Genomic DNA, 13,113 nt, shown 5'->3' on the forward strand with positions numbered 1-13,113 from the left:
TAACAATAGTCATTCTCAATAGACAAGATAAACCTGTTGAAAGTTGAAACAGAAGGCGTAGTTTTTACTTACATCTACGAATTTTATTCCATGAATCATTTTTTTACGTCCACCGTCTTCTTCTGATAAGACTTCGTCGTCAACTTCGACTTATCAGTTACATTTCGACATGTTGCGATGTTGCCAAAATGAATTCGTCCTTTTATTATGATAATTGATAATGACGAAGTACATTGATGATCATTGATCACTTGATGAGGATGAGTTTTTTCTTTTTTTCCTCGTTATCAAGTGAAGGGTAAGGGTAAGAACACAAAAGGCAATTTTTCTAAAACTAGATGATTTTTAAATCTGCTGAAGGCTCCACTGGAAACTATCAACAAATCGATAGAGGGAGTCGAAAATGAAGTACCTATAAACCTAACCTATAAATTTAATTCCAGCTTTCAAAGTTCAAAGTTGATGGAAAATGTCTAATTTTCACAAAAATAATTGTATACCTAGACCTACCATGATACTCACTGCAAAATCACCAAAAACTGACGAAATCAGTCCATAGCTATGATAAAAATGACATAGAACGTCGTTTAAACATGCTGAAGTGGCATAAGAGCATTTTTAAATACCAGAAAATAATGAAATTTCTGAAGAATTTAGCGAATACTGGAAATAACGTCACAAAAACATGTTAAAAGTAGCATTTAAATACTTCACACCACACATTTTAAAATCATAAAAACTGAGATTAACTACTTAATTAAATTTTGGTCAACTTGGGTGAAACATTGCAAAACTTTGCATAAAATATCACAGAAACGTCAACAAGGGCATACAGAGATAAAAACATAAAAGTAAAAAGCCAAGTACGTATCAAGAACTGATGAATTTTGACCAATTATTCAAACACTGCCTGAAATATTGTTGGAGTAATTGTTATTGGCCTACCATAAAAGCTAGCAAAAAGCACTAAATTCATAGAAACTGGCTGGTAATCTGATGATGAAATTCGAACAGTTAAAATTCAGTTAACCAGTAAAGTAAAGAACATGGTTACAAATCTATGAAAATCAATGATGCAGAAAAACACTGAAAAAGCAATAAATAATTCAAAATTAACAAAAACTGAAGAAAGTTCAACAGAATTTGTCAAAATTTAGCAAGATATCTCATCCTAAAACTTCGTGTAAACGTGCTTAAAATGACATGAAAACACAAGAACAAATTTTAATCAATTAAAATTATCAAAAAATAGTAGGTTAGTAAAACTTGCCCCAAGTTTACAAAAAGATTAAAATGACAGAAAAATGATTGAAAAGCATTAAAATTATTCAGAGTTATTATAAAATGATGGAATACTAGTAACTTTACCGAAATTCAATTCTGCCAAAAAAAAATTATAAACACATGATAAATTTACCATAAGCAAATCGTAAAAATATATGTTAAAAATTACATGAAAACACTAATAAAAGAATAATAATAATAAATAATAATCAGTTAGTATTAAGGGATTAATGATTATTCTCAATCTCAACAATTACGTAGGTACCTAATAAAACCCTAGCCTAAGCTGCTGTAAATGGTTCTTAATTAAATAAATAAATTGAAATTGAAATTTGACCAAATTTCACAGAATTTACGTGAAATATTATAAAACTGCGTTTAGATCATTGAACATTACCAAACAGTGGTGGAATTTAATAAAATTAGGCATTTAACGAAAATTTCATAAAGCAACGTGAAAACTTGCAAAAAACAAAAACTTGAAAGCAGTTGAAAATTACTAAACCGCTATGAAATACATTACTTATATCACAGATTTTGAACCAATGTTGTAGATTATTTAACATTGTCCCATCAAAATTGATCAAGTATCATCAAAAGGGAACAAAATTCACTAAAAAATTAAATGAAGTGTCATACAAACTGCAAAATAAGCATGAAAAGAATCAAATGTTTTCAAAAAATGAAGATATGTGTCATAAAACTGTTCAGAGAGGGATGCAGTGACCGTTCGAGTGTTTTTTTCCGGAACTGAATACCTAGGTAGGTCTAGGTACTTTAGCTTTTTCTTTTGGAATATTATTTCATCCTCACAGCATTCAAAAAATCTTGAAAATAGAAATATTAGAACTTGGAATTGAAAAGTCTTGCTTTTATTTATCATTTCCTTCGTTAAGAAATCAAGTTCTGGAAGTTTTACAATAGGTACCTAATACTTCCAAATTTGTATGTACTTTCACTTTTACAGAACTGTAGAGGAAGATCTATGAAATTTTTGAGCAGAGCGAGGACGAAATTTTGAATAAATGTTCTTTTGATTCAAGTACTTATACCTACTTATTTGATGAGTGTATTAAAAGGTTTCAGGTAAGTATTTAAAAAAAAAATAATAATAATATTTATTTTTTAATTGAGTACTTATACCTACTTCAGTAGACCTTCGAGTATTAATTTGGTTTCATTTTATGCCAAAAAATTACTCGTTTTTTCCTCATAAAAAAATATAGGACATTTTTTTAACCATGCAAACTTATCAAAATATTTAAATCCAATGCTTAGAATAGAGAGGAAGATTCGTCTTCCATTCGGCTGAATTCAATTTAAAATGAAAATTCTTTATTAATTGCGAAGAGAATTTTTTTATCCTGAATGAAATTTCAACTGCTCACTGTAATTTTTAGTAAGGCCATGAAATGAACGAAATGTTGGTAACATGTTGTCGAAAAAAGTAGCATTAGCTCTGCTTCGATTATAAATTCAATAAATGGTTGAAGGATTCAGACTTTAAAAAAATTCTTTTCATTAATACGAAGAACTGCAGTCTGGGAAAAAACTATTCAAATTTTGAAATACAGAAGAGGATACCTAAAATAAGACAGATCTTTTATTTTCACATTGAAAAAAAAAATAATAAAAAAATAAACAAATTCTCCAACTCGCCGAATTTTTTCTATACTTTGGTCGTTGTTTCGTTCATCGACCTCAAATACAGCGTGGCGCGAAATTTCGCACTTTGAAAACCAGCACCAGCACGTCTGGCTTTGCAGCCTTCATCACTCTGTACGTATTTTTTCGGCTGAACGAATCACCACCGCGAAATTAAAATTTCCACTCGAACGATCCGGTGATTTGTTGCACGGCGTGGCTTGTACCACCTTCGCCGTCGCTCTGTATACCAACAATTCCAAATATTACGACCAAACCCACACAAACAAAACAGCATTGGTGTCGAAAATTCGTATATGTATGAAACATAGGTAGGTATTGAGAATACGATCGCTGAAAAGAAGTTATTTTTTAGAATTGAATAAATAATGAAAAAAAAAAAAAAAAAAAAAAAAAAAAAAAACTCCAACGTATCGTTTGTAAGTAAGTACCAGATAGTAAAATGATTCAATGATTCAGTCGCAATCAATTATCAGAAAATATATGTAAATTTTATATTTTCGAGTTTTTTTTTTCTTTTTTTTTCTCAAATAGGTACGGTAGATATAGGTAGTTCAAAATATGAAACTAACAAAAACAGAAGCAGCTGAGTAAAGAAATCACCCATCATCAACTTCGTTCATTGCACCTGCTCGGTAAATGAATCGTCATTGTCCACTCCATGGTGAAGAATTCTGAAACAATGAATAATAACGAAATCAAACACATCGCAATATTCAACCATTCAGCTCATTCAGCAATAAAGAACGAATTACTCAAAACCCATCTTCTATCTCAAACGTTCATTCCGAACGAGTACAAATTAGAAAGAAAGAAAAAATAATCCCCAAAAGGTTTATAAATCTGGAAGATTATCCTCGGTCGACTTTCGCGTTAACACAGATAGAAAATGCAGGAATATAAATTCCAATACGCGAATATCTAAAGAAAGCAAATCTAATTACATAACTTTCGAGAAGAGAAATAAAAGACGTAGGAAAAAAATTCGCAGTTTTACTTTTTTGTTGCGTTTTATTCAATTGTATTCATAAGGTCGTATAATGAAAGTTCTTTCATATTATATCCGCATGCAGAAGCATCATTAAACTCTCGGGCTATACGGCAACGACGTCGGTAAAATGGTTTTTAAGTATTCATAGAATAAGTTTCTTTGAGTTTGTCTTCAGCTTCAGCAGTACGAACATGACCTGCCGCTCCCCTGCATCGTCGCCTAGAAAAAAATATTAGATACTAATCACATTAGGTTTGTTTATTTTCTTCTTTTATTCTCAGCATCGTCGCATCTTATTTTCCCCTCTTCGATGTTAAAGTTACGTAGTACCCGTCTTTTCACAGTAATCTTCGGACCACTACCACTAGTACTACGTGGTGTGAAAAAAAAAGGGACGAGAAAGCTCGTCGAGCTTATACTCGGTCGACGAATAATTAAATATAAAAAAATTATCATGTATAATTGATTGCGGCCGAGAGAGCTCGTCTTTCAACTCTCGCCAAAGTGATGGCATTATTTCAAAAAGATATTATCGGTCTTGAAAAAAAAGGGTGAGTTGGTTCTGTTCAATATCGAGAAAAGCTTACACCATATGACGAGAGAATAAGGTTTTTTTTTTATCTATCAAACGGCCATATGCGGCGTTCTTTTTGAATTATATTAGTCGGACGTGTGTGTGGTATCGCGATTGAAAATTTCATTATAGACCTGCTACCCTATAAGTTTTTTACTCTCTTGCGTCGGTTTAACCGTTGGTTTTCGCCGATTATACTTAATAAGATAACAGCCTGTATATACTTATGCGATTTGAAGTGAAATTAAAACGTTACAGTCGGACTAAATTGTTTCTAAATCGTGTCATTTGAGCTAAGTAAGACGAAAGCACCGATTGATTATCGACCTATACTTTAATTCAAGATGCTCCATTCTTGTTCGTTGCATGAAAATTGATCATCGTCTAATCCAATAAACGTATTAGTAACCCAAAAATTACGACAAGCAATCGAAAAAAAAAAAGAAAAGAAAAGAACTTTCGAACAAGTAAAAAGTATACAACTAACCTTGATACGAACTCGGTCGTAAAAGAAACGTCGAAGAAAAAAGCGACTAGGTACCTACTACATAGTTACACGGTGAAAACTCGAGCTATAAAATGTTCATTCGAAACGTGTAATTTAGAAAAATATAAAATTCGCCGGAGATGATTTAATTTTCGAAAATTTCGTCGGTGGTAAGTACATATATCTAGCTCTGCGAAAGTAGAAAGAACATCATCGCAAAGAAAAGCCTTTACTAAAGAGTAACAAAATCGTGAAAGTTTTTCAGCTCTTTATCTCAACACTATACGTAGGTAAATATTTCTTGGAAAACTCGCAACTTGCTTGGTACCTAGTTGGTTGTACGAAGTACGAATGTTGGTGAATTTTCCCAGTGGAAGATACCTACAAAAAAAAAAAAAAAAAAAAAAAAAATGGAAAATTATCGATCAGCTGAACCAAGAAATCTAAATTTTTTTTCGATGAAAGGAAAACTAAGTATCGACTAGAATTATGTAAATTTGTATTTTTATTTCGGCAACTTTTTGTTAATGTGTTTTTCTTGTAGCTCGGCGCGAGAGTCATAACCAAACATCATTGTTTTTCTTGATATTGGCGGATTTTCACTTCGGTGGCTGAATTTCAACGTTGAAATTGAAAATGAAACTAATGAAAGTACAAAGAATGAAAGAAACCGTTTCGTCGTGTTGATTCCTGGTGTTTACCTTAATGTTGGACGATATGTTTGAATTTCTCAGGGATGCTAACCTTGATGAAAAAAATTTCGGTTACGGTTAAAGGTTACATTTTTTTTCCATGTTGATTATTTCGGTGACAGTTTTGGTAAAAATTGATAGATGAATATAAGTAGGTTACGGTTACAGATTTTTGATGGAATTTTTTCGGTTAATTTGGGTTACGGTTACGGTTACGGTGTTTTTATGGAGTCAAATTTTTAAAACTTGGAATTTTCAAGACTAATATGAAAAATCACCAAAAAGTCTCACTTTTCTGATAAAAAATAAAAATTTCTAAAAAGTTTCACTTTTTGCTAACAATTAAGTCAAAAACGTTGCTCTTTTGTACAAGATTTCAATTTTCCCCCCAAAAATTGCAAAAAAATATAAAAAAATTTCAATTTTTTTCAAAAATGTTCATTTAGCTCTGTGTTATGCTTGAATTCATAAATTGTTGAAATCTCGCTTTTCTGTCAGTAATCCTAATCACTAAACATTCTCACTCTAATGTCAAAATTCCCCAAAAAAAGTCTTGATTTATTGCAGGGATGAGGCCCTAAATGATTTTTTTCGGGTTCCGGGTTTCGGGGCTTGGGCTTTCAATCAAAAATTTATTAGGTTTTGGGCTTGGATTGGGGCCCAGGAAATTTTGGGTTTGGGTTTCAGGGCTCAGTGTCCAGGGCTTGAATGAAGTGTTCAGGGCTTTCCGGGGCTTGAAATTGAGGGGTTCCATGGAAAAGGGGCCTCAGTTATTTTTTTTGTTTTTTTTTCATTTACAATTTTGAGTGTACGAGTAGGTATTAAACATTTTTTAAAATTAATTTCACCGTATTCAGTGATATTGAACTGTTCTTTCCATGAAAAAAAAAACGAATTGGAAAATGTGAGCTTGTAAAAAAATTTCTCAAGTCCATTTGAACTACATAATAAAAATCAGTGAAAAAAAATTTCCCAAGGCCCCTTTCCCATGAAGTGAAGCCCCTCGATTTCAATTTTAATGAGGAATAAGGTATCTACTTAAGTTACCTAAAATCGTATTTGATTTTCTGTTGAAAAAAAAATTCTAAAAACGTGTTAAGGGCAGATTCCGATTGCTTTTTTCAAAATTATTTGAATGGAACATTTTTTTTAAAACTCAGAATTACATTTTTTGGAATTTTTAATTACTGTCCAAATTTTCTAAGTATCATTTTTCAAAGAACAATGAACTACCTACAGAATATTATAAATAATGAACCAAAAATCCCTTAAAATATTAAACTTTTTGCTGAAGTTGTAAATTTTTTTTTGAAAATCATCTTTTTGACTTCTGAAGTTTTGAGATGCACAGAACCGTAATTACAATAGTAATTTACAAAATTTGCACAAGCCCTGAAAAACCCCGAAAAGCCCTGATCACAGTTTGGGTTTCGGGGCCAACGTTGGTGGCTTGGTTTTCACTTTTCAGAGGAAAAGGTTTCGGGCTTTGGGCCAGGGCTTTGCAGGTTACAGTTTTTAAGGTTTTAGGGCTTGGACATTCGGGCTTCAAGGAAATAATCGGGGTTTTTTCGGGTTTCGGGTCCTGGTCCTGGGCGGGGCCTCATCCCTGATTTATTTCCATAAAGCTGCAAAATCATCTTACTTTTTGGATAAAAAATTAAAAATGTGAAAAAATCTTTTTTCTTGCCAACTGCCAAGTAATTGACAAAATTGAGAAAAACTTTGAAAAATTGCTTAAAATATCGTTGAAATGAAATTGAAACGAGGAAACAACCAAAATCTGATGAAATATCTCGAAACATTAAAAAAAGAATAAAAGAAAAACAGATCATTGATAATCGTTGCAAACTAATCTAAAAATTTTGCAAAACTGCACAAAATGTACAAAAAAACATCAAAATTGGTGTAAAAAAACGGGAAAAAATATGTAATTATAACCGGTTTTTAAACGCAATTTTTGAGGTTAAGGTTACGGTTAAGGTAATCAAATTTTGGAATAAAGGTCAAGGTTATTGCCTTATTGGTTAAGGTTACTCAGTTTAAATACCGGAATTTTTTTCATTTTTCAGTCAAGGTTACGTGATTTTTTACCATTTTTCCAGTTATTTCCCGAATTAAGTTTTTAAGGTTAAAAACAGGTTAACATCCCTGGAGGCTGGAATTTCTATATCTGTAAACCTGGACCTGCGAATGATTTTCAAACAAGTTACAGTGGTGAGTGAGAGTGGTGCAATAATCTAGTGGTTCCTACTTCCTTCGATCAAAAAAGAATCTGGTCGAAGCAAAGTTAGTTTTGGATTTGTTTCATCGATTAAATGAAGTAAAAACACTACTAAGAAGAGAAAAAAAAATTACGTTACCCCAAAAAATACTTTACGTTGGAAAAAAAAATTGAAATAAACTGGTACTACTTTGTTTTCAATGTAAATAAATTTAAATTCTAAATTTCATGGTAAATTTCCGTCATTTACGGTAAATGCATCAGTAAGAATCGAATTTTCCAGCTTTTAAAGCGCGACCGAATCATTATGAATCAGTTTTTCTGTGATTCCGGTTTCGGAACTGGGAACTTTCCTTTTCCTCATTCCTTCTAGAAGCTTTTAGCTTTCTTGCATCAGCATATCACCCGCCAGTTTTCTGTTTTTCATAATTTGCACATTTGCGTCTCCTCCGTTGTTCGTGTTCCGCTGGCGCTTTCAATGTACATTTGTACAAGTGAATGTGTTTTTCGGGTGTTTGATAGTGTTTAAAGTAATGATTAATTTTAATAATGATCTATTTTTGACGCTTCGACTGCAATAACTTTGCTGAAGGTAAGACGATCATAATTATTCATTTTTTTCGTAGGTACATGTATTATTGTCTTTGTCTATTGTCCTTCCTCTGCATCTATTCCAGCTCATGGTACGAAAGTGTTTTCTGTTTTGTCTTCTTTTCTCATCGAATGTATTTACCTAGTGAAAAGTGATCAGTGAAGTATACAGTATTTTCATTTACTTCACCGCATTAAAATTATCTACGTCGTAATTGCTGAGAATTTCGTAGAATTGTTCGTTGGCATGCTCAGCCTAAGCGGCAGCTACGCAGTAGATACTCATTGTAGATGTAGAATGTTTTCCAAGAATTTACCCTAGTCTCCTTGGTGTTGCTTTCAGATAAACCAACGACCGACGAGTGTGAGAAATCTGAGTCAAGATTAGTCAAGACGTATTTCACATCCGCAAACCTCAAGTCACATGGTTCTTAATTCTCAGCTCAGCTTCAAGGTAATATTTTGCGCCTAGTTTCATACCTATAATTACCAAATTTGAGTGTTTTGTATTCGTCTGCGTTTCTGTAGAGCTTTAGGACCTTAGTCAACTCATATCATGTTATAAAAACCTGCATTTTTTCAAGTAATATTTCGTATGGTGTATCCGTATCGCGATCGCTATGTTCACCGGATTTCGGCCGAATGTCATGAATTTCTTCTAAGTTTCGAACCAATCGCGACCGAAATGTGTTTCGTGTGTTTGACTACGTTCTTTCTATGTTTTCGATATCAAATTGACCGTCGATGTGTTGAAAATCTTCGTTTTACCACGGATCTTCTGTCGTCAATCGCTATGTTCACCGACAGCTAGCTGAAAGGTGATAATTTGCTCCTAAATTCGAATCGATTGTGACCGGAATGGGTTTATTTCGTTCGTCTACGTTGCTTCGGTGTTTTAGAAACTATATTGATTTTCATCGATCGATAAATTTGAACATTGAGGGGAATTTTCAATCTTAGGTCCCTATGTTCACGCAATCTCGGCTTAGTGGTGTGATTTTTCGCATTGTTTCGAACTAATCGCGACCGTAAAGTGTTTTCAACGTTCGTCTACGTTCCTTCGACGTTTTCGATACTCAATTGACCGCCAGTTTATTGAAAATTTTTAGTTAACAGTGTATTTTGTCTCGTAAATCTCTATGTCCCTTGACTGGCAGCTTAAAGGTAAGAATTTGCTCCTAATTACGATCCAATTGTAACCGGAATGGGTTTATTTTGTTCATCTATGTATCCATCGGGTGTTTAAGAAATCAAATTGATTTGCAACGAGTGAAAAATTTGAATTTTATCGGAAATTTCGAATCGCGCGTCTCTATGCTCACCCGATCTCAGCCTATTGATACGAATTTTTCGTCTTATTTCGAAGTAATCGCGATGGGAATGTGTTTGATGTATTTGTGTACGTCCCTTAAACGTTTTAAATAATCAAGTGGGCAGTCATTGTGTTGAAAATCTTTATTTCAAGTTTTTGAGTCGTCAATCACCAAGTTCCCCGAATCTCAGCTTTACCTATAGGTAGCATATTGCACTTGATTTCGTACTGATCGTGACCGAATTGAGTTTAGTTTGTTTGTCAACATTCTATCAGCGTTTTCGAAACTAAATTCACTTCCAGCATTGATAAAATTCTTTTAACGGCCTAAATCTCAGCCGAAATCGTGATATTTGGCTTTATTTCGAATTCCCAGCTACTGAAATGGGTCTAGTATGGTTGTTAATGTTTCATCAACATTTTTATATGTTTGAGTCGACCTACGGCGCGGCTTGAGAAAAAACTGCATTTTGACGACCATTTCGACGACCATTTCGTATCGTAGATCTATAATTAATTTTATTTGTACACAATGTTGGGATTTTTCGTCTATTAATTTAGATTCTGTTATGACCGAATAGAGTTAATTTTTTCGCGTATATGTACAGTACATATGTATTACTCCAGCGTTCACTATACCGAATCGAACACTTAAGCTTGGAGAAAACGACTCATATTGACGATAATTCGACATCGTTTTCAGTGTGTAATCTTGAAAAATCGTCTCTTCGTGTTTTTATAATTTTTCAAATAGATTTTAAATGAAATAAGTAGATACCTATTTTAATTGATGAACAGATACCACTTACTTACAGAGATAACTTCGTTATTCCACCTGAGAAGTTTTCACTGAATCTCAGTTACAAGGTGTTTTTCTTTACTTAATTTCGAACTGATTGTTACTCAGATGAGTTCCTTTTTGTTCGTGTATGTTTCTTCAGCATTCTTTCGAAACAGAATCCTCTATCGCTATGTTCCCTACTTCTCAACTAGAATTATGATTTCTTGCTTAATTTCGAACTAATCACGACCAAAATAGATTCATTTTACCTGTAGTAAGTTCCTTCAACGATTTCGTAATCGAATCGACATTGCAGTATTGTAAAATAACTAGAGCAAATTGGGGGAGGGGGGGTCAAGTGTTTGATGTATTTGTGTACGTTCCTTCAACGTTTTAAATAATCAAGTTGACCGTCATTGTGTTGGAAATCTTTATTTATTTTAACCTTTTGTGTCGTCAATCGCCAAGTTCCCCGAATCTCACCTTTAGGATAAATTGCACCCTCCCCCCCCCGTCGATCCTCCGGGACAACTTTTATCTTAAAGGGGGAGTCCTAAAGAACATTTATAGCCCTTCTACTCAAAAAAAAAGTGGCCCTACTTACAAAATGGTGGCCATTTTGATAGACAGGTCAGCCGAAATCGCAGATTTTGCGTTCCAACATGGGACTTGCACAACATTTTTCAAACTGTACAAAGGTAGATCGAAAGATCAAGCAAAAGTATATCGCCTGTCGAAATTTCAAGTGCTTAAGTGCGTTTTTCGATTTTTGATGAATTTTTGAAAATCAAATTCAGGTCAAAAATGAGGGGAAAAAACAAAATTTTACCAAATTGACCAAGAAAGCTGAAATTTGGGATACACCCTATTTTCAACATGCCAAATTGATTGGAAACTGTTTCAACCCGTTTTGAGCAGTTCTGGAGCCTCCAGCAGATTTTTGAAACTCGAAATTCCCACAAAATTTCACCAAAATGGAGTTGAAAAGCTGAAATTTATTCTGAAATCTAATTTCAATACGCTACGAAGTCAACTGCAGGGGGAATTCAAGTCATTTTAGTGCCTCCGGCGACTTTTTGAAAATTCCTGGGGCCTCCATCAGATTTTTGAAACTTTGAATTTTCACAAAATTTCATCAAATGGAGATGAAAACTCAAAATTAATTCTGCAAACCAATTCTAATACGCTACGAAGTCGTAAGCTGTTTTGGAGCCTCCAGCCACTTTTTGAAAGGTCGTATAGTGTTTTTTCGGAAAATTGAAATTTTCAAGAAGTAGCTGGAAGCTTCAAAACCATTTAAAACCATTTGAAACCACCATGTAGTCGACTTCATATCATATTGAATTTAGTTTGCGAAGTAAATTTCAGCTTGCCAACTCCATTTGATAAAATATGGGAATTTCGAGTTTCAAAAATCTGCTGGAGGCTCCAGAACTGCCCAAAACGGTTTGAAACAGTTTCCAATCGATTTGGCATGTTGAAAATAGGGTGTATCCCAAATTTCAGCTTTCTTGGTCAATTTGGTAAAATTTTGATTTTTCCCCTCATTTTTGGCCTGAATTTGATTTTCAAAAATTCACCAAAAATCGAAAAAACGCACTATAGCACTTGCAATTTCGACAGGTGATAAACTTTTGCTTGATCTTTCGATCTACCTTTGTACAGTTTGAAAAATGTTTTGCAAGTCCTATGTTGGAACGCAAAATCTGCGATTTCGGCTGACCTGTCAATCAAAATGGCCGCCATTTTGTAAGTAGGGCCACTTTTTTTTTTTTGAGTACAAGGGCTAGAAATAATGTTCCTTAGGACTCCCTCTTTAAGAAAAAAGTTGTCCCGGAGGATCGACTGGGGGGGGGGGGGGTGCAATTTATCCTTAAGTGGGCTCCCCGACTGTTTACCTAGGTAGTATATTGCACTTGATTTCGAACTGATCGTGACTAAATTGACTTTATTTTGTTCGTCAACGTTCTATCAGCGTTTTTGAAACCAAATTCACTTCCAGCATTGAGAAAATTCTTCTTTTAACGACCTAAATCTCAGCCGAAATCATAATAAGGTATTTGGCTTTATTTCGAACTCACCGCGACCGAAATGGGTCTAGTATGTTGGTTAATGTTTCATCAAAATTTTTATATGTTTAAGTCGACCTACGGCTTGAGAAAAAACTGCATTTTGACGACCATTTCGTATCATCGATCTATAATTTGTTTTATTTGTACATAATATTGGGATTTTTCGTCGAATTTAGATCCTAGTATGACCTAATAGAGTTCATTTTTTCGCGGATTTTACTCCAGCGTTCTACATACCGAATCGAACACATCAGCTTGTAGAAAACGACTCATATTGACGATAATTCAACATCGTTTTCAGCGTTTAATCTTGCAAAATCGTCTCTTCGTGTTTTTATAAGTTTTTAAATAGATTTTAAATGAAATAAGCAAGTAGATATTCAATTGATGAACAGATACCACTTGGATAACTTCGTTATTCCACCTGAAAAGTTTCAATCCTG

General features: G+C 33.6%; 1 long non-coding RNA gene across 1 annotated transcript in view; it reads left to right on the forward strand.

Moving 5' to 3' along the window:
- The first annotated feature begins 8,292 nt into the window (after positions 1 to 8,292).
- LOC135834803 (uncharacterized) overlaps positions 8,293 to 13,113 on the forward strand; it is a 29,219-nt gene continuing 24,398 nt past the window's right edge. The window contains exons 1-2 of the long non-coding RNA XR_010556766.1: positions 8,293 to 8,506; positions 8,849 to 8,959. This is a non-coding gene — a long non-coding RNA (uncharacterized LOC135834803). The remainder of the gene's footprint in view (positions 8,507 to 8,848; positions 8,960 to 13,113) is intronic.

Source organism: Planococcus citri, chromosome 2, assembly GCF_950023065.1.
Source record: "Planococcus citri chromosome 2, ihPlaCitr1.1, whole genome shotgun sequence".
NCBI classification, from domain to species: Eukaryota; Metazoa; Arthropoda; class Insecta; order Hemiptera; family Pseudococcidae; genus Planococcus; species Planococcus citri.